At 48.8% G+C, this 20377-nt stretch overlaps 12 pseudogenes; all 12 read right to left on the bottom strand.

Moving 5' to 3' along the window:
• Window positions 1-515: 515 nt before the first annotated feature.
• LOC143931786 (5S ribosomal RNA) lies at window positions 516-634 on the bottom strand (annotated as a pseudogene).
• Window positions 635-732: 98 nt separating this feature from the next.
• Window positions 733-852, bottom strand: LOC143931896 (5S ribosomal RNA; annotated as a pseudogene).
• Window positions 853-914: 62 nt separating this feature from the next.
• Window positions 915-1033, bottom strand: LOC143931851 (5S ribosomal RNA; annotated as a pseudogene).
• A 4384-nt stretch (window positions 1034-5417) lies between these two features.
• Window positions 5418-5536, bottom strand: LOC143931505 (5S ribosomal RNA; annotated as a pseudogene).
• Window positions 5537-7498: 1962 nt separating this feature from the next.
• Window positions 7499-7617, bottom strand: LOC143932294 (5S ribosomal RNA; annotated as a pseudogene).
• Window positions 7618-7718: 101 nt separating this feature from the next.
• On the bottom strand, window positions 7719-7837 carry LOC143931096 (5S ribosomal RNA; annotated as a pseudogene).
• Window positions 7838-11360: 3523 nt separating this feature from the next.
• LOC143931353 (5S ribosomal RNA) lies at window positions 11361-11479 on the bottom strand (annotated as a pseudogene).
• A 3344-nt stretch (window positions 11480-14823) lies between these two features.
• Window positions 14824-14942, bottom strand: LOC143932538 (5S ribosomal RNA; annotated as a pseudogene).
• Window positions 14943-15482: 540 nt separating this feature from the next.
• Window positions 15483-15601, bottom strand: LOC143932212 (5S ribosomal RNA; annotated as a pseudogene).
• Window positions 15602-15922: 321 nt separating this feature from the next.
• On the bottom strand, window positions 15923-16041 carry LOC143931279 (5S ribosomal RNA; annotated as a pseudogene).
• A 319-nt stretch (window positions 16042-16360) lies between these two features.
• Window positions 16361-16479, bottom strand: LOC143931905 (5S ribosomal RNA; annotated as a pseudogene).
• A 100-nt stretch (window positions 16480-16579) lies between these two features.
• Window positions 16580-16698, bottom strand: LOC143931481 (5S ribosomal RNA; annotated as a pseudogene).
• Between the last annotated feature and the right edge of the window lie 3679 nt (window positions 16699-20377).

Here is a 20377-nt window from a genome sequence, read left to right as displayed (position 1 = left end):
TCACATCACAAGGTAAACAAGAATTTTTTAAACAAACCTGGGACATCTGGAATACCTTTATATTCTCGCTGGAAGGATGTCGCCTGCTATCGCCTTAGTGCTCTGAGCTTTCCTTGACTGGCCCCTTGGACAGTGGCTGCCATCGTGTCTCGTCCCCTCTTCTCCTTTTCTGATCTTTCAACCGTTCTCTTTTCTGCCTTACTCCCCTATCTCTCACCCCCTCCACCCCCTCTCTCTTTTGGAAAGAGTGGAAAATTGGGAATGACGGCCCCACCCCCCTCCTCTGGATGGATTATGCCGGAGGGACCTGGGGTTTGTGTGACCCTGCATCTTGGTACAGTACTTTATCCGTGCCTCGAATCATTGTGATTGATGGAAGGCAGACTCACAGTTGCAAATATACCTGTATCAGGTATTGTTCAGCTGCTTTTTGCTCTGTATTTCTCTGTTGCATTATGTACTCGGGGGACCGTCTTCCCCTATTTGGAGAAAAAATTATATTTGAAAAAAAAAGAAGCCTACGACACCTGGTATTCCCAGGCGGTCTCCCATCCAGGCATTAACCAGGCCCGACCCTGCTTAGCCTCCAAGATCAGATGAGATGGAACAGATTCAGGGTGATGTGGCCGTAGCCAATATCTTCAGGCACTCTCAACTCTCTTGACAAACACCAAGATGGTCAGCTTGGAAACAAGCGGAAAAAAATAGGTCAACGGCAACAACATAAAAAGAAGCCTACGGCATCTGGAAATCCCAGGCGGTCTCCCATCCAGGTACTAAACTGGTCCCAACCCAGCTTAGCCTCTGAGATCAGATGAGATTGGGCTCTTTCAGGGTGGTGTGGCCGTAGGAGATTTCTTCAGGCACTGGGAAACAAAAAAAAAAATCAAGTCAACGCCAACAACATGAGAAGAAGTCTACAGCACCTAGTATTCCCAACTGGTCTCCCATCCAGGTATTAACAAGGCCCGACCCTGTTTAGTCTCTGAGATCAGACGAGATCTGGTGCTTTCAGGGTTATGTGGCCATAGGCGAGCTCTTCAGGCACTCTCAACCCTCTTGACAAACACCAAGATGGTCACCTTGGTAAACAAACAAAAAAAAAAAACAAGTCAACGCCAACAACATAAAAAGAAGCCTTCAGCACCTAGTATTCCCAGGTGGTCTCCAATCCAGGTACTAGCAAGGCCCGACCCTGTTTAGCCTCTGAGATCAGAGGAGATCGGGCGCTCTCAGGCTTATGTGCCCATAGGCAATCTCTTTGGACACTCTCAACCCTCTTGACAAATGCCAAGATAGTCACCTTGGGAAACAAGCGGAAAAAAAACAGGTCAATGTCAACAACATAAAAAGAAGACTACGGCACCTGGTATTCCAAAGCCATCTCCCATCCAGGGACTAACTAGGCCCAACCCTTTTTATCCTCAGAGATGAGAAGAGATAGGGCTCTTTCAGGGTGATGCTGCTGTAAGCTAACTCTTTGGGCACTCTCAACCCTCTTGACAAATGCCAAGATGGTCACCTTGGGAAACAAGCGAAAAAAAAACAAAACGAATCAACGCCAACAACATAAAAAGAAGCCTACAATAACTGGTATTCCCAGGTGGTCTCCCATCCAGGTACTAACCAGGCCTGACTCTTCTTAGCCTCCAAGATCAGACGAGATTGGGTGCTTTCAGAGTGCTCGGACTCTTTCCCCATCACTAATGGGACGAGACAGGGGTGCCCTCTGTCTCCCCTAATTTTTATTCTGACACTGGAACCACTTATGTGTCACGTTCGGAATGACCCGAATATTACTGGTATATCCAAACCCTGGGCACACCACAAAATTGCGGCGTACGCTGACGATCTAATTTTTTTCGTCTCCAATCCACACATTTCGCTTCCCAATATACTCGCGGCTCTCCGGCGATACGGCAGCCTATCAAACTATAAAATCAATTGCACCGTCGGCTGTATTGAATATATCGGTCCCGGATGGTGAGGCCAAGAGGCTACGCTCCGCTTTCCCATTCTACTGAGCTGAAAAATCTATACGTTACCTGGGCGTTGACATCGCAGCGGATTTGGCACAATTGTACCCGCTTAATTTTGTCCCTCTCCTGAATAGACTGAAATCTGATTTGGGAAACTGGCATGCTTTAACACTGACCTGGTTCGGGCGCTGTAATGCATTCAAAATGACGGCCCTCCCGCGGATCTTATACTTGTTCCAGACATTACCGATCCGGTTACCCCCAATTTTTTTCAGACAACTGCAGGTGCTGCTCCGGGACTTTATTTGGGTGCGCAAACCGCCCAGAGCCCTTTTGCAATTGCTTGCCAAACCAAAGGACAAGGGGGGTCTGGGTCTCCCAGATCTGAGAAAATACAACAGAGCGACTCTGCTAGCGAGAGTCGTTGATTGGCATTGTAATGGCCCACACAAGCAGTGGGTGGAGATGGAGATTGAGGATGGATCCATTCCCCTATTGACCTCCCCGTGGCTCCTGTCCACCCTACCAAAAGACCTCAGAGATCACCCCGTAGTGGGAGCTACGTTGGCTGTTGTGCGGAGGTTGTTCCTCTGCACACACATTTCTCCCCTGCCATCACCAATGACTCCGGTTATAGGTAATCCAGACTTCCCACCGGGATTTACCAACAAGAAACTATGACAGTTGACAGTGGTGGGGAAACAGCGTCTGGGAGACGTGTGGCCCTCGGGAGGGCTCCCGACCACGCAAACTGTCGCCGAGCTTTCTGACCCTCCGCTTGACTTGTTTAGTGCTTATCAACTTCGTCACTTTCTTTTGGCCATACAAAGGGCCCCCTACACTCCTAGAGACCTGACGCCCTATGAATCCATCTGTCACAAAAAGGAACCTGTGCGACACACCCTCTCCCTCCTCTACAACCTATTAAGTAGTCAGGAGGAGGAGTCGACCCCACCATTTATCCACAAATGGGAGAGGGACTTTGGCATCACATTTACCCCACAACAGATAGGGAAGATCCTGACATTAGTACATAAAGCTTCCATCGCAAACCAATATCAAGAATCAGGATACAAGATAGTCTCACGCTGGTATAGAGTCCCATACCTTCTGAATAAAATGAATACATCGATTCCGGATGTTTGTTGGAGGTGCAATTCAGATACGGGGACCATGGGACACATTTTATGGGCATGCCCGGCCTTGAGGAACTTTTGGGTGGAGGTGACCGGGACGATAAAAACTCTCAGAAATGTAGATATCGCAAACAACCCAGCAGCGTGCCTTCTACACTTGACCAAACAGCCTGTTCGAAAATACAAAAAAACCCTCACGATGCAACTCCTGAACGCCGCACGGGCCTGCATTCCCACACTGTGGAGGCAGCCTCAGCCCCCATCCAAGGTGCTGTGGTATTCCAAAGTCAATCATATTCTCCGGATGGAAGAATTGACCCCCACCCTTCACAACACTGAAGAGGCATTTAGTGTTACATGGAGGCCCTGGAGGTATTTTACTGGTACTTGAGACTACATTCGGGAGGTGAGCAGCGCCCCTGTCCCAGAAAACGACTGAACATCTAACGTTTACCTACGTAGGCCAAGTCTGCCCTGGGTGGCATTCCCCCCTCTCCCTTTTTGTCTTTATTTTTCTTTTTTTCCCCGCCGCCATCCCCCCCCCTCTCCTCTCTTTCTGTCTTTGCACTCTCTTCTTCCCCCGTCCTCCCTTTTCACTATACCTTGTCTCCTTACTAGCCTTTGGGACCCAGAAGAACCCCAGGGTTCTGGACACGACCGGCTCATATTTTACTCTGGTTCACATAGGTCATGATAAGCTGGCTCGCTGTGGTCCCAGTTGTTCTCCATGATTACATTTGTCCGAACGGAGCTGCATTAGTTATACTGTACTACATATCGGAGGTGGGGTTTCTCTCTTTTCTGCATGAAACTCTAGGACTCCCCTCTGAGAACCCAGAGTTATTTGGCAGCCTATTTTTTGTTACCATGTAATTGTGACCCTGGGTCATGCTGTATGGTTGACTGTTATATTTATGTTGTTCTACTTATACTTAATAAATGAATAAAACAAAAAAAAAAACATAAGTCAATGCCAACAACTTAAAAAAAAAGCCTATGGCATCGAGAAATCCCAGGCGGTCTCCCATCCAGGTACTAACCAGGTCCCAACCCTGCTTAGGCCGCGTACACACGGGCGGACTGTTCGCCCAACTAGGTTCGTCAAACAGTTTGACAAACAGTCTATTCAAAATTTGCATGAGCGGACTGGACCACACACGACAAACGAACAGTCCGCTGAAAACTTGCGCGATGACGTGAACGGCACGTACGACGGGACGAGAGATTCGAAGTCCTATACACTGCAATGCAACCTTCGGCGTGTAAATCCTTTTTGAGCATGCGCGGAACTTAGTTTGACGAACAAGCCTACACATGAGCGGACTGTCCGCTCAAACCAAGTTTCAGCGGACAGTCTTACGGAAATTCCGAAAAACTTTGTTCGTTAGACTGTCCGCTGAAACTGTCCGCTGAAGCCCACACACGAGCGGACTGTCCGCTGAAACACTGTTCAGCGGACAAAGTTGGACGAACAGTCCGCCCGTGTGTACGCAGCCTTAGCCTCTGAGATCAAATGAGATTTGGCTCTTTCAGGCTGATGCAGCCATAGTAGATTTTTTCAGGCATGCTCAACCCTCTTGACAAACGCCAAGATGGTCACCTTGGGAAACAAACAAAAAAAACAAGTCAACGCCAACAACATAAAAAGAAGCCTACCGCACCTAGTATTTCCAGGCGGTCTCCCATCCAGGTATTAACAAGCCGCGACCCTTTCTAGCCTCTGAGATCAGCGGAGATTAGGCGCTTTCAGGGTGATGTGCCCATAGGCAATCTCTTTGGGCACTCTCATCCCTCTTGAAAAATGCCAAGATAGTCACCCTGGGAAACAAGCGAAAAAAAACAGGTCAACACCAACAACATAAAAAGAAGAATACGGCACCTGGTATTCCAAGGCCGTCTCCCATTCAAGTACTAACTAGGCCCAACCCTTCTTAGCCTCTGAGATCAGAAGAGATAGGGTGCTTTCAGGGTGATGCGGCTGTAAGCGATCTCTTTAGGCACTCTCAACCCTCTTGACAAATGCCAAGATGATCACTTTGGGAAACAAGCGAAAAAAACAGGTCAACACCAACAACATAAAAATAAGCCTGTGGCATCTGGAAAACCCAGGCGGTCTCCCATCCAGGTACAAACCAGGCCCAACCCTGCTTTGCCTCTGAGACCAAACGAGATTGGGCGCTTTCAGGGTGTTGTGCTCCTAGGCAATTTCTTTGTGCACTCTCAACCCTCTTGACACATGCCAAGATGGTCACCTTGGGAAACAAGGGGGAAAAAACAGGTCAACGCCGACAACACAATGAGAAGCCTATGGCACCTGGTATTCCCAAGCTGTCTCCCATCCAGGTACTAACCAGGCCCATCGCTGCTTAGCCTCTGAGATCAGATGAGATTGGGCTCTTTCAGGGTGATTTGGCCGTAGGCACTCTCTTTGGGCACTCTGAAGCCTCTTGACAAAGGCCAAGATGGTCACCTTGGGAAACAAGCTAAAAAAAACAGGTCAAAGCCAACAACATAAAAAGAAGCCAAGAAGAAAACATATGCGTATTGGTAGGGCAATGCTATTGCGACCGAAATTGAGGGGAGGTATTGGCTTCCCGGACCCTGCTCTATATTACACAGCAACGCACATGACACCGGTGGTTGACTGGTGCCGGTGTTCTGCTGTCCGGCCATGATATAGTGTCTGCGCCGTACTGCGCATGCGCAGTACGGAGACGACGAAGCTTCGGAAAATCTCCGAAGCTGAACGGCGCCTGCACGGTGAGTGGAGGTGGTAGCCCCACCATCCAAGCGGACATAGGGTTGTGAATATTAGAGGGCCCCTCGTAGGCGAGGTTCGCTCGCCGCGCTTTGGGTTCGGCCTCGCTGCGCTCGGCTCTTTTATATTCTTACTCTGTGTCCACTTGGATAGTGGGGATAGAACCTGGACTCAGTGCGCAGGCGCCGTTCATGCTCGGCAATTTTCAGAATCTGTGTTGCTGTGTACTGCGCATGCGCAGTACACAGCGGACAATATGCGATGGGGGACCATATGTGATAAGACACCGGCGTGGGGAACTGAAGCTATGGGTCAAGCTAGAGCAGGAGATGGCGTGGGTTCCACTGGCTGGTCTGCCTTGGGCGGGGAGGCCATTGGAGCCCTGTGTGACTACTCACCCGTTAATTGGCCTCTCGCTCGCCGAGATGGATAGTATTTTCACCTTTCCCACCTAACTAACTTCCCTTCTCCTATGACCCCAATTATTGGACATCCTAGATTCCCTCCGGGCCTGTCTGACCAGGCCTTTACCAGGCAAGCCCCGAAAGGGCTTCTGAGAGCAGCCCTATTTCTTGGACCCACGGGCTTGATTCCCATGGGGACCATACTGCTAGAGCAAGTACCTGTTGCAATGGATAGCTGGAGAGCTAGACAGCTAATCCATTTCCTCAGATCACTACCTAACCATTCGTTCTTCTCTAGACAATTCCACCCCTTCGAGGAACTTTGCCTGGATGATGGCCCAATTCGTGGTTCCCTCTCTAGGTCCTACCAAATCCTGACAGACGCACAATCCTCCACGGATCCACCCTTCCTAGCTAAATGGAAAAGGGACTTACAAACTACATTCTCCAAACCACAGAAGGACAGAATACTCTTTTTCGCCCATAAGTCGTCACTCTGCAGTAAATATCAGGAGATCTCATATAAGCTGATCACACGCTGGTATCGTACACCGGTGGTGTTGGCCAAAATATTCCCGGTCAATCTGACCGCTGCTGTCGCTGTGGGCAACAGGCTGGCACCATTCTCCAAATTTTTTGGGAATGCCCTAAATTACAAACATTCTGGCAGCCTGTCCTGAAACTCATCCACAAGATCGCTATTCCAAACGTTGGACAGCTGATGAGCTGGTGAGCCGAGGGCGTCTCTTGCTCCCTGGGAGGGGACCCCACCCCACCCTATCCACTCTACCCACGACACCCCCTTACCCCTTATTTTCCTTTTCTGCCATTTCCTTCCCCAATCTTCTCTTTCCCCTTCTCCCTCCTTTCAGTTCTACTATTTCCCTTCTTAACTCAAAAAAGGGAAAAGAAAATGGTATGTTCCGACCCCATTTGACTACTACACAATACTCTTCCCCTATCTATGGATATCTAAACTCTTCGAGGGTAGCAGGGCTAGTGTCAATAATATTTTAAGTGGTAGAGGATCCCAACGAGATGGAGCTTTAATCTCATCTTCATATGACCGCAAAGCTGTACACGTGCTATTCTCCTTGAATTTCTTACCATTGGCTCTGATATCCATGCAATATTATCGTTTGTTTGTAACTATTTGTATCACACATTCTGTGAAGTTGCCTTTGCATTGTATGTCGCATACTACTAAATAAATAAAAAAGAAGCCTATGGCACCTGGTATTCCCAGGCGGTCTCCCATCCAGGTACTAACCAGGCCCGACACTGTTTAGCATTCAAGATCAGACGAGATTGGGCGCTTTCAGGGTGATGGGGCCGTAGGTGATCTCTTCGGGCACTCTCAACCCTCTTGACAAACGCCAAGATGGTCACCTTGGGAAACAAGTGAAAAAAAAAACAGGTCAAGGCCAACAACATAAAAAGAAGCCTACAGCACCTAGTATTCCCAGGTGGTCTCCAATCCAGGTACTAGCAAGGCCCAACCCTGTTTAGCTTCTGAGATCAGAGGAGATCGGGTGCTTTCAGGGTTATGTGCCCATAGGCAATCTCTTTGGGCATTCTCAACCCTCTTGACAAATGCCAAGATAGTCACCTTGAGATACAAGCGAAAAAAAACAGGTCAATGTCAACAACATAAAAAGAAGAATACGGCACCTAGTATTCCAATGCCATCTCCCATCCAGGTACTAACTAGGCCCAACCCTTCTTAGCCTCAGAGAAGAGAAGAGATAGGGCTCTTTCAGGGTGATGCTGCTGTAAGCGATCTCTTTGGGCACTCTCAACCCTCTTGACAAATGCCAAGATGGTCACCTTGGGAAACAAGCAAAAAAAAAAAAACGAATCAACGCCAACAACATAAAAAGAAGCCTACAGGTACTAACCAGGCCCGACTCTTCTTAGCCTCCAAGATCAGACGAGATTGGGTGCTTTCAGAGTGATGTGGCCATAGGCAATCTCTTCAGGCACTCTCAACCCGCTTTACTCCACGCCGTCGGCAGCGGTACGGGTGAACAAGTGGTGCTCGGACTCTTTCCCCATCACTAATGGGACGAGGCAGGGGTGCCCTCTGTCTCCCCTCATTTTTATTCTGACACTGGAACCACTTATGTGTCACGTTCGGAATGACCCGAATATTACTGGCATATCCAAACCCTCGGCACACCACACCACAAAATTGCGGCGTAGGCTGACGATCTAATTTTTTCCGTCTCCAATCCACACATTTTGCGTCCCAATATACTTGCGTCTCTCCAGCGATACGGCAGCCTATCAAACTATAAAATCAATTGCGCCAAGTCAGCTGTATTGAATATATCGGTCCCGGATGGTGAGGCCAATAGGCTCCGCTCCGCTTTTCCATCTACTGGGCTGAAAAATCGATATGTTACCTGGGCGTTGACATCGCAGCGGATTTAGCGCAATTGTACCCGCTTAATTTTGTCCCTCTCCTGGATAGACTGAAATCTGATTTGGGAAAATGGCATGCTTTAACACTGACCTGGTTCGGGCGCTGTAATGCATTCAAAATGACGGCCCTCCCGCGGATCTTACACATGTTCCAGACATTACCGATCCGGTTACCCCCAATTTTTTTCAGACAACTGCAGGTGCTGCTCCGAGACTTTATTTGGGCGCGCAAACCGCCCAGAGCCCGTTTGCAATTGCTTGCCAGACCAAAGGACAAGGGGGGTCTGGGTCTCTCAGATCTCAGACAATACTACAGAGTGACTCTGCTAGCCAAAGTCGTTGATTGGCATTGTAATGGCCCACACAAGCAGTGGGTGGAGATGGAGATTGAGGATGGATCCATTCCCCTATTGACCTCCCCGTGGCTCCTGTCCTCCCTACCAAAAGACCTCAGAGGTCACCCCGTAGTAGGAGCTACGTTGGCTGTTGTGCGGAGGTTGTTCCGCTGCACACACATTGCTCCCCTGCCATCACCAATGACTCCGGTTATAGGTAATCCAGACTTCCCACCGGGATTTACCAGCAAGAAACTGCGACAGTTGACAGTGGTGGGGAAACAGCGACTGGGAGAGGTGTCGCCCTCGGGAGGGCTCCCGACCACGCAAACTGTCGCCGAGCTTTCTGACCCTCCGCTTGACTTGTTTAGTGCTTATCAACTTCGTCACTTTCTTCTGGCCATACAAAGGGCCCCCTACACTCCTAGAGACCTGACACCCTATGAATCCATCTGTCACAAAAGGGAACCTGTGCGACACACCCTCTCCCTCCTGTACAACCTATTGAGTAGTCAGGAGGAGGAGTCGACCCCCACCATTTATCCACAAATGGGAGAGGGACTTAGGCATCACATTTACCCCACAACAGATAGGGAAGATCCTGACCTTAGTACATAAAGCTTCCATCGCAAACCAATATCAAGAATCAGGATACAAGATAGTCTCACGCTGGTATAGAGTCCCATAACTTCTGAATAAAATGGATAGATCGATCCCGGATGTTTGTTGGAGGGGAAATTCAGATACGGGGATCATGGGACGCCTTTTCTGGGCATGCCCGGCCTTGAGGAACTTTTGGGTTCCCAGCAGCGTGCCTTCTACACTTGACCGAACAGCCTGTTCGAAAATACAAAAAAACCCTCACGATGCAACTCCTGAATGCCGCCCGGGCCTGCATTCCCGCACTGTGGAGGCAGCCTCAGCCCCCATCCAAGGTGCTGTGGTATTCCAAAATCAATCATATTCTCCGGATGGAAGAATTGACCGCCACCCTTCACAACACTGAAGAGGCATTTAGTGTTACATGGAGGCCCTGCAGGTATTTTACTGGTACTCGAGACTACGTTCGGGAGGTGAGCAGTGCCTCTGTCCCAGAAAACGACTGAACATCTAATGTTTACCTACGTAGGCCATGTCTGCCCTGGGTGGCATTCCCCCCTCCCTTTTTGTCTTTATTTCTCTTTTTTTTCCCGCCGCCATCCCCCCACCTCCTCTCTCTCCGTCTTTGCACTCTCTTCTTCCCCCATCCTCCCTTTTGACTATGCCTTGTCTTCTTACTAGCCTTCGGGACCCAGAAGAACCCCAGGGTTCTGGACATGACCGGCTCATATTTTACTCTGGTTCACGTAGGTCATGATAAGCTGGCTCGCTGTGGTCCCAGTTGTTCTCCATGATTACATTTGTCTGAACGGAGCTGCACTACTCCATTACTCAGTACTTCTGTACTACATGTCGGAGGTGGGGTTTCTCTCTTTTCTGCATGAAACTGTAGGACTCCCCTCTGAGAACCCAGAGTTATTTGGCTGCCTATTTTTTGTTACAATGTAATTGTGACCCTGGGTCATGCTGTATGGTTGACTGTTATATTTATGTTGTTCTACTTAATAAAAGAATAATTAAAAAAAAAATAAGTCAATGCCAACAACTTAAAACTAAAGCCTATGGCATCGAGAAATCCCAGGCGGTCTCCCATCCAGGTACTAACCAGGTCCCAACCCTGCTTAGCCTCTGAGATCAAATGCACGCTCAACCCTCTTGACAAACGCCAAGATGGTCATCTTGGGAAACAGACAAAAAAAACAAGTCAACGCCAACAACATAAAAAGAAGCCTGCGGCATTTGGAAAACCCAGGCGGTCTCCCATCCAGGTACAAACCAGGACCAACCCTGCTTAGCCTCTGAGACCAAACGAGATTGGGCGCTTTCAGGGTGTTGTGCCCATAGGCAATTTCTTTGTGCACTCTCAACCCTCTTGACAAATGCCAAGATGGTCACCTTGGGAAACAAGGGAAAAAAAACAGGTCAAAGCCAACAACATAAAAAGAATCCTACGGCATCCGGTATTCCCAGGCGATCTCCCAATCAAGACACTAACCAGGCCAGATCCTTCTATGTCACCTGGTCTTCCCAGGCAGTCTCCCATCCAGGTACTAACCAGGCCTGACGCTGCTAAGCCTATGAAATCAGACGAGATCGGGCGCTTTCAGGGTGATGTGGCCGTAAGCGTTCTCTTCAAGACACGCCCAACCCTCTTGACAAACGCCAAGATGGTCGCCTTGAGAAACAAGCGAAATAAACAGTTCAAAGCCAACAACATAAAAAGAAGCCTATGGCACCTGGTATTTCCAGGCGGTCTCCCATCCAGGTACTAACCAGGCCCGACACTGTTTAGCCTCTGAGATCAGATGAGATTGGGCGCTTTCAGGGTGATGGGGCCGTAGGTGATCTCTTTGGGCACTCTCAACCCTCTTGTTAAATGCCAAGATGGTCACCTTGGTAAACAAGCAAAATAAACAGGTAAACGCCAACAACATAAAAAGAAGCCTACTTCTGTTTAAAACTGTTTGCCTGCCGCCCACCGCCCCCCCATTACAGGGAGGCAGCCGGCGCCCGGCAACGCGCCCAATCCTGGGCTATTACCCAATACGGGTAGTCCTACGTGGGGAACGTAACTGGACATGGACAACCCGGAAAACCCCGCCCCTCACTTTCTCCCCACGCTTTCTTATTAGTTACTTGGTACAACATTGTTTGTCTGCTGCAACTAGGGACCTTGCAGTCTAGCATCCGCAGTCCCACTTGTGGGAAGTTGGATGCTCTTTGTGTTACGCTGGTAGGCTTAGAACATACTCGGTTATCTTTTTTTTTTGTTTGTGAGCTGTGAAGAGCTTTTATGTCATTGACCGTGTACCATAACCTCTGCAATCCCTGTCCTATTTTGCACTTGATGATATATGTGCCAAGCTTTCTGTTATTATCTCTTTGATACCTGTCTTTTCTTTTCATTTAATAAACATATATTAAACAAAAAAAAAAAAAAGTCCACTGAAGCCCACACACGAGCGGATTGTCCGCTGAAATGTGTTTCGACGGACTAAGTACGCCATACAGTCTGCTCGTGTGTACGCGGCATACGGCATCCAGTATTCCCAGGCGATCTCCCAATCAAGACACTAACCGGACCAGATCCTTCTATGGCACCTGGTCTTCCCAGGCAGTCTCCCATCCAGGTACTAACCAGGCCTGACGCTGCTTAGCCTCTGAATTCAGACAAGATCGGGTGCTTTCAGGTTGATGTGGCCGTAAGCGTTCTCTTCAAGGCACGCCCAACCCTCTTGACAAACGCCAAGATGGTCACCTTGAGAAACAAGCAAAAAAAACAGGTCAAAGCCAACAACATAAAAAGAAGCCTATGGGCTTACAGCGGACCTTAAAAGATGGGACCCACTAGCTCTGTCATGGTTCGGACGCTGTAATGTGTTGAAGATGAACGCGATGCCACGACTTCTGTATCTACTACAAGCCTTACCTATCAAAATACCCCAGACTTTCTTTCATGCGGTTCGCTCAATCTTTATCAAGTTCCTCTGGCGCAGAAAACATATGCGTATTGGTAGGGCAATGCTATTGCGACCGAAATTGCGGGGAGGTATTGGCTTCCCGAACCCTGCTCTATATTACACAACGATGCACATGACACCGGGGGTTGACTGGTGCCGGTGTTCTGCCATATACTGTCCGGCCATGATATAGTGTCCACGCCGTACTGCGCATGCGCAGTACGGAGCAGACGAAGCTTCGGAAAATCTCCGAAGCTGAACGGCGCCTGCGCGGTGAGTGGAGGTGGTAGCCCCACCATCCAAGCGGACATAGGGTTGTGAATATTAGAGGGCCCCTCGCAGGCGAGCTTCGCTCGCCACGCTTCGGGCTCGGCCTCGCTGCGCTCGGCTCTTTTATATTATTACTCTATGTCCACTTGGATAGTGGGGATAGAACCTGGACTCAGTGCGCAGGCGCCGTTCATGCTCGGCAATTTTCGGAATCTGTGTTGCTGTGTACTGCGCATGCGCAGTACACAGCGGACACTATCCGATGGGGGACCATATGTGATAAGACACCGGCATAGGGAACTGAAGCTATGGGTCAAGCTAGAGCAGGAGATGGCGCGGGTTCCACTGGCTGGTCTGCCTTGGGCGGGGAGGCCATTGGAGCCCTGTGTGACTACTCACCCGTTAATTGGCCCCTCGCTCGCCGAGATGGATAGTTTTTTTCACCTTTCCCACCTGACTAACTTCCCTTCTCCTATGACCCCAATTATTGGACATCCTAGATTCCCTCCGGGCCTGTCTGACCAGGCCTTTACCAGGCAAGCCCCGAAAGGGCTTCTGAGAGCAGCCCTATTTCTTGGACCCACGGGCTTGATTCCCATGGGGACCATACTGCTAGAGCAAGTACCTGTTGCATTGGATAGCTGGAGAGCTAGACAGCTAATCCATTTCCTCGGATCACTACCTAACCATTCGTTCTTCTCTAGACAATTCCACCCCTTTGAGGAACTTTGCCTGGATGATGGCCCAATTCGTGGTTCCCTCTCTAGGTCCTACCAAATCCTGACAGACGCACAATCCTCCACGGATCCACCCTTCCTAGCTAAATGGAAAAGGGACTTACAAACTACATTCTCCAAACCACAGAAGGACAGAATACTCTTTTTCGCCCATAAGTCGTCACTCTGCAGTAAATATCAGGAGATCTCATATAAGCTGATCACACGCTGGTATCGTACACCGGTGGTGTTGGCCAAAATATTCCCCGGTCAATCTGACCGCTGCTGTCGCTGTGGGCAACAGGCTGGCACCATTCTCCACATTTTCTGGAAATGCCCTAAATTACAAACATTCTGGCAGCCGGTCCTGAGACTCATCCACAAGTTCACAGAGATTTCCTTAGCCAATGATCCCGCAGCAGTTCTTCTCACTCTAACTCCTATGTCGAGAAAGCGTTATCATAAGTCCTTACTTAAACATCTCCTCAATGCAGCTAGGGCCTGCATCCCAAGTCAGTGGAAAGAGCAATCTGCTCCAATGGTGACCCAGTGGTTCGCAAGGGTAAATGATATTGAACGAATGGAAGACCTGACTGCCACAATGAGGGATAAAACGGAGGAGCATGGGAACAGATGGTTCTACTGGACCCAGTTTCGCTTTTCGGAAGAATACCTCCGCGAGACATAGTAAGCTCATGGTGATCATTGGAGATCGCTGTTCCAAACGTTGGACAGCTGATGATCTGGTGAGCCGAGGGCGTCTCTTGCTCCCTGGGAGGGGACCCCATCCTATCCACTCTACCCACGACACCCCCTTACCCCTTCTTTTCCTTTTCTGCCATTTCCTTCCCCAATCTTCTCTTTCCCCTTCTCCCTCTTTTCAGTTCTACTATTTCCCTTCTTAACTCAAAAAAGGGAAAAGAAAATGGTAGGTTCCGACCCCATTTGACTACTACACAATACTCTTCCCCTATCTATGGATATCTAAACTCTTCGAGGGTAGCAGGGCTAGTATCAATAATATTTTAAGTAGTAGAGGATCCCAACGAGATGGAGCTTTAATCTCATCTTGATATGACCGCAAAGCTGTACACGTGCTATTCTCCTCTGACTTCTTACCATTGGCTCTGATATCCATGCAATATGATCGTTTGTTTGTAACTATTTGTATCACACATTCTGTGAAGTTGCCTTTGCATTGTATGTCGCATACTACTAAATAAAAAAAAAAAAAAAAAAGAAGCCTATGGCACCTGGTATTCCCAGGCGGTCTCCCATCCAGGTACTAACCAGGCCTGACACTGTTTAGCATCCGAGATCAGACGAGATTGGGCGCTTTCAGGGTGATGGGGCCATAGGTGATCTCTTCGGGCACTCTCAACCCTCTTGACAAACGCCAAGATGGTCACCTTGGGAAACAAGTGAAAAAAAAACAGGTCAAGGCCAACAACATAAAAAGAAGCCTACAGCACCTAGTATTCCCTGGTGGTCTCCAATCCAGGTACTAGCAAGGCCCAACCCTGTTTAGCTTCTGAGATCAGAGGAGATAGGGTGCTTTCAGGGTTATGTGCCCATTGGCAATTTCTTTGGGCATTCTCAACCCTCTTGACAAATGCCAAGATAGTCACCTTGAGATACAAGTGAAAAAAAACAGGTCAATGTCAACAACATAAAAAGAAGAATACGGCACCTAGTATTCCAACGCCATCCCCCATCCAGGTACTAACTAGGCCCAACCCTTCTTAGCCTCAGAGAAGAGAAGAGATAGGGCTCTTTCAGGGTGATGCTGCTATAAGCGATCTCTTTGGGCACTCTCAACCCTCTTGACAAATGCTAAGATGGTCACCTTGGGAAACAAGCAAAAAAAAAAAAACGAATCAACGCCAACAACATAAAAAGAAGCCTACAATAACTGGTATTCCCTGGTGGTCTCCCATCCAGGTACTAACCAGGCCCGACTCTTCTTAGCCTCCAAGATCAGATGAGATTGGGTGCTTTCAGAGTGATGTGGCCATAGGCAATCTCTTCAGGCACTCTCAACCCTCTTGACAAACCCCAAGATGGTCACTTTGGGAAACAAGCGAAAAAAAAACAGGTCAACGCCAACAACATAAAAAGAAGTTTACAACACCTGGTATTCCCAGGCGGTCTCCCATCCAGGCACTAACAAGGCCCGACTCTTCTTAGCCTCCAACATCAAACGAGATCGGGTGCTTTCAGGGTGATGTGCCCGTAGGCAATCTCTTCAGGCACTTTCAACCCTCTTGACAAACGCCAAGATGGTCACCTTGGGAAACAAGTGAAAAAAAAAAACAGGTCAAGGCCAACAACATAAAAGGAAGCCTACAGCACCTAGTATTCCCAGGTGGTCTCCAATCCAGGTACTAGCAAGGCCCAACCCTGTTTAGCTTCTGAGATCAGAGGAGATCGGGCGCTTTCAGGGTTATGTGCCCATAGGCAATCTCTTTGGGCATTGTCAACCCTCTTGAAAAAAGCCAAGATAGTCACCTTGAGATACAAGCGAAAAAAAACAGGTCAATGTCAACAACATAAAAAGAAGAATACGGCACCTGGTATTCCAACGCCATCTCCCATCCAGGTACTAACTAGGCCCAACCCTTCTTAGCCTCAGAGAAGAGAAGAGATAGGGTTCATGCAGGGTGATGCTGCTATAAGCGATCTCTTTGGGCACTCTCAACCTTCTTGACAAATGCCAAGATGGTCACCTTGGGAAACAAGCAAAAAAAAAAACGAATCAACGCCAACAACATAAAAAGAAGCCTACAATAACTGGTATTCCCAGGTGGTCTCCCATCCAGGTACTAACCAGGCCCGACTCTTCTTAGCCTCCAAGATCAGACGAGATTGGGTGCTTTCAGAGTGATGTGGCCATAGGCAATCTCTTCAGGCACTCTCAACCCTCTTGACAAACACCAAGATGGTCACTTTGGGAAACAAGCGAAAAAAAAACAGGTCAACGCCAACAACATTAAAAGAAGTCTACGACACCTGGTATTCCCAGGCGGTCTCCCATCCAGGTACTAACAAGGCCCGACTCTTCTTAGCCTCCAAGATCAAACGAGATCGGATGCTTTCAGGGTGATGTGCCCGTAGGCTATCTCTTCAGGCACTTTCAACCCTCTTGACAAACGCCAAGATGGTCACCTTGGGAAACAAGCAAAAAAAATAAAAATAAGTCGGAAGCTAGAGACAATACGGCCCGAGTCCTCAATTTAATCCATGCGGCGCATGTACAGGGAAGGCCCTTGCTTATGTTGTCAACGGACGCGGAGAAGGCCTTTGACAGGGTGGCCTGGCACTTTATGTAGGCCACCCTGGAACATATAGGTCTTGGCTCCAACATGATGAGCTGGGTAATGTCGCTTTACTCCACGCCGTCGGCAGCGGTACGGGTGAACGAGTGGTGCTCGGACTCTTTCCCCATCACTAATGGGACGAGGCAGGGGTGCCGTCTGTCTCCCCTAATTTTTATTCTGACACTGGAACCACTTATGTGTCATGTTCGGAATGACCCGAATGTTACTGGCAAATCCAAACCCTCGGCACACCACAAAATTGCGGCGTACACTGACAATCTATTTTTTTTCCGTCTCCAATCCACACATTTTGCTTCCCAATATACTTGCGTCTCTACAGCGATACGGCAGCCTATCAAACTATAAAATCAATTGCGCCAAGTCGGCTGTATTGAATATATCGGTCCCGGATGGTGAGGCCAAGAGGCTCCGCTCCGCTTTTCCATTCTACTGGGCTGAAAAATCTATATGTTACCTGGGCGTTGACATCGCAGCGGATTTAGCGCAATTGTACCCGCTTAATTTTGTCCCTCTCCTGGATAGACTGAAATCTGATTTGGGAAACTGGCATGCTTTAACACTGACCTGGTTCGGGCGATGTAATGCATTCAAAATGACAGCCCTCCCGCCGATCTTATACATGTTCCAGACATTACCGATCCGGTTAACCCCAACTTTTTTCAGACAACTGCAGGTGCTGCTCCGGGACTTTATTTGGGCGTGCAAACCGCCCAGAGCCCGTTTGCAATAGCTTGCCAGACCAAAGGACTAGGGGGGTCTGGGTCTCCCAGATCTCAGACAATACTACAGAGTGACTCTGCTAGCGAGAGTCGTTGATTGGCATTGTAATGGCCCACACAAGCAGTGGGTGGAGATGGAGATTGAGGATGGATCCATTCCCCTATTGACCTCCCCGTGGCTCCTGTCCTCCCTACCAAAAGACCTCAGAGGTCACCCCGTAGTGGGAGCTACGTTGGCTGTTGTGCGGAGGTTGTTCCGCTGCACACACATTGCTCCCCTGCCATCACCAATGACTCCGGTTATAGGTAATCCAGACTTCCCACCGGGATTTACCAACAAGAAACTGCGACATTTGACAGTGGTGGGGAAACAGCGTCTGGGATAGGTTTGGCCCTCGGGAGGGCTCCCGACCACGCAAACTGTCGCCGAGCTTTCTGACCCTCCGCTTGACTTGTTTAGTACTTATCAACTTCGTCACTTTCTTCTGGCCATACAAAGGGCCCCCTACACTCCTAGAGACCTGACACCCTATGAATCCATCTGTCACAAAAGGGAACCTGTGCGACACACCCTCTCCCTCCTGTACAACCTATTGAGTAGTCAGGAGGAGGAGTCGACCCCCACCATTTATCCACAAATGGGAGAGGGACTTAGGCATCACATTTACCCCACAACAGATAGGGAAGATCCTGACCTTAGTACATAAAGCTTCCATCGCAAACCAATATCAAGAATCAGGATACAAGATAGTCTCACGCTGGTATAGAGTCCCATACCTTCTGAATACAATGGATAGATCGATCCCGGATGTTTGTTGGAGGTGAAATTCAGATACAGGGACCATGGGACACCTTTTCTGGGCATGCCCGGCCTTGAGGAACTTTTGGGTTCCCAGCAGCGTGCCTTCTACACTTGACCGAACAGCCTGTTCGAAAATACAAAAAAACCCTCACAATGCAACTCCTGAATGCCGCCCGGGCCTGCATTCCCGCACTGTGGAGGCAGCCTCAGCCCCCATCCAAGGTGCTGTGGTATTCCAAAGTCAATCATATTCTCCAGATGGAAGAATTGACCGCCACCCTTCACAACACTGAAGAGGCTGTTAGTGTTACATGGAGGCCCTGGAGGTATTTTACTGGTACTCGAGACTACATTCGGGAGGTGAGCAGTGCCTCTGTCCCAGAAAACGACTGAAAATCTAACGTTTACCTACGTAGGCCATGTCTGCCCTGGGTGGCATTCCCTTCCTCCCTTTTTGTCTTTATTTTTCTTTTTTTCCCTGCCGCATTCCCCCCACCTCCTTTCTCTCCGTCTTTGCACTCTCTTCTTCCCCCGTCCTCCCTTTTGACTATGCCTTGTCTCCTTACTAGCCTTTGGGACCCAGAAGAACCCCAGGGTTCTGGACATGCCCGGCTCATATTTTACTCTGGTTCACGTAGGTCATGATAAGCTGGCTCGCTGTGGTCCCAGTTGTTCTCCATGATTACATTTGTCCGAACGGAGCTGCACTAGTTATACTGTACTACATGTCGGAGGTGGGGTTTCTCTCTTTTCTGCATGAAACTGTAGGACTCCCCTCTGAGAACCCAGAGTTATTTGGCTGCCTATTTTTTGTTACCATGTAATGGTGACCCTGGGTCATGCTGTATGGTTGACTGTTATATTTATGTTGTTTTACTTAATAAAAGAATAATAAAAATAAAAAAAAATAAGTCAATGCCAACAACTTAAAACTAAAGCCTATGGCATCGAGAAATCCCAGGCGGTCTCCCATCCAGGTACTAACCATGTCCCAACCCTGCTTAGCCTCTGAGATCAAATGCACGCTCAACCCTCTTGACAAACGCCAAGATGGTCACCTTGGTAAACAAGCGAAAATAAACAGGTAAACGCCAACAACATAAAAAGAAGCCTACGGCGCCTGGTATTCACAGATGGTCTCCCATACAGGTATTAACCAGGCCGTACACTGCTAGGCCTCCGAGATCAGATGAGATTGTGCGCTTTCAGGGTGATGTGGCCATAGGTGTTCTATTTAGACACTCTCAACCCTCTTGACAAATAGCAAGATGGTTATCTTGGGAAACAAGTGAAAAAAAACAGGTCAACGCCAACAACATAGACCCTGGCGGTCTCCCATCTGACCCAGACCCTGCTTAGCCTCTGAGATCGGGCGCTTTCAGGGTGATGTGACCTCAGGCGAACGCTTTGGGACATACTCAAAACTCTTGACTGATGCTAAAATGGTCACCTTGGGAAACAAGCGAAAGAAAAACAGGTCAAAGCCAACAATATAAAAAGATTCCTACGGCACCTTTAATTAGGTACTATCCAGGCCGGACCCTGCTTAGCCTCTGAGATCAGATGAGATCGGGCGCTTTCAGGGGGATGTGGTCATAGGAGATTTCTTTGGGCTCTCCCAGCCCTCTTGACAAATGCCAAGATGATCACCTTGGGAAACAAGTGGAAAAAAAAACCATGTCAACGCCAACAACATAAAAAGAATCCTACGACACCTGGTATTCCCAGTTGGTCTCCCACCCAGTTACTAATCAGGCCGGACAATGCTTAGCCTCCGAGATCAGACAAGATCAGGCACTTTCAAGGTGATGGGGCCATAGGCGATCTCTTTGGGCACTCTCAACCATCTTGACAAACGCCAACATGGTCATCTTGGGAAACAAGTGAAAAAAACCAAGTCATTGCCAACAGTTTCCTTGCCTGAAATAGGCATCTC

The sequence above is a fragment of the Lithobates pipiens genome, unplaced genomic scaffold (assembly GCF_037356315.1).
Source record: "Lithobates pipiens isolate NorthernLeopardFrog02 unplaced genomic scaffold, aLitPip1_a1.2 Scaffold_25, whole genome shotgun sequence".
NCBI classification, from domain to species: Eukaryota; Metazoa; Chordata; class Amphibia; order Anura; family Ranidae; genus Lithobates; species Lithobates pipiens.
This window is presented reverse-complemented; position numbering and strand designations above follow the sequence as displayed.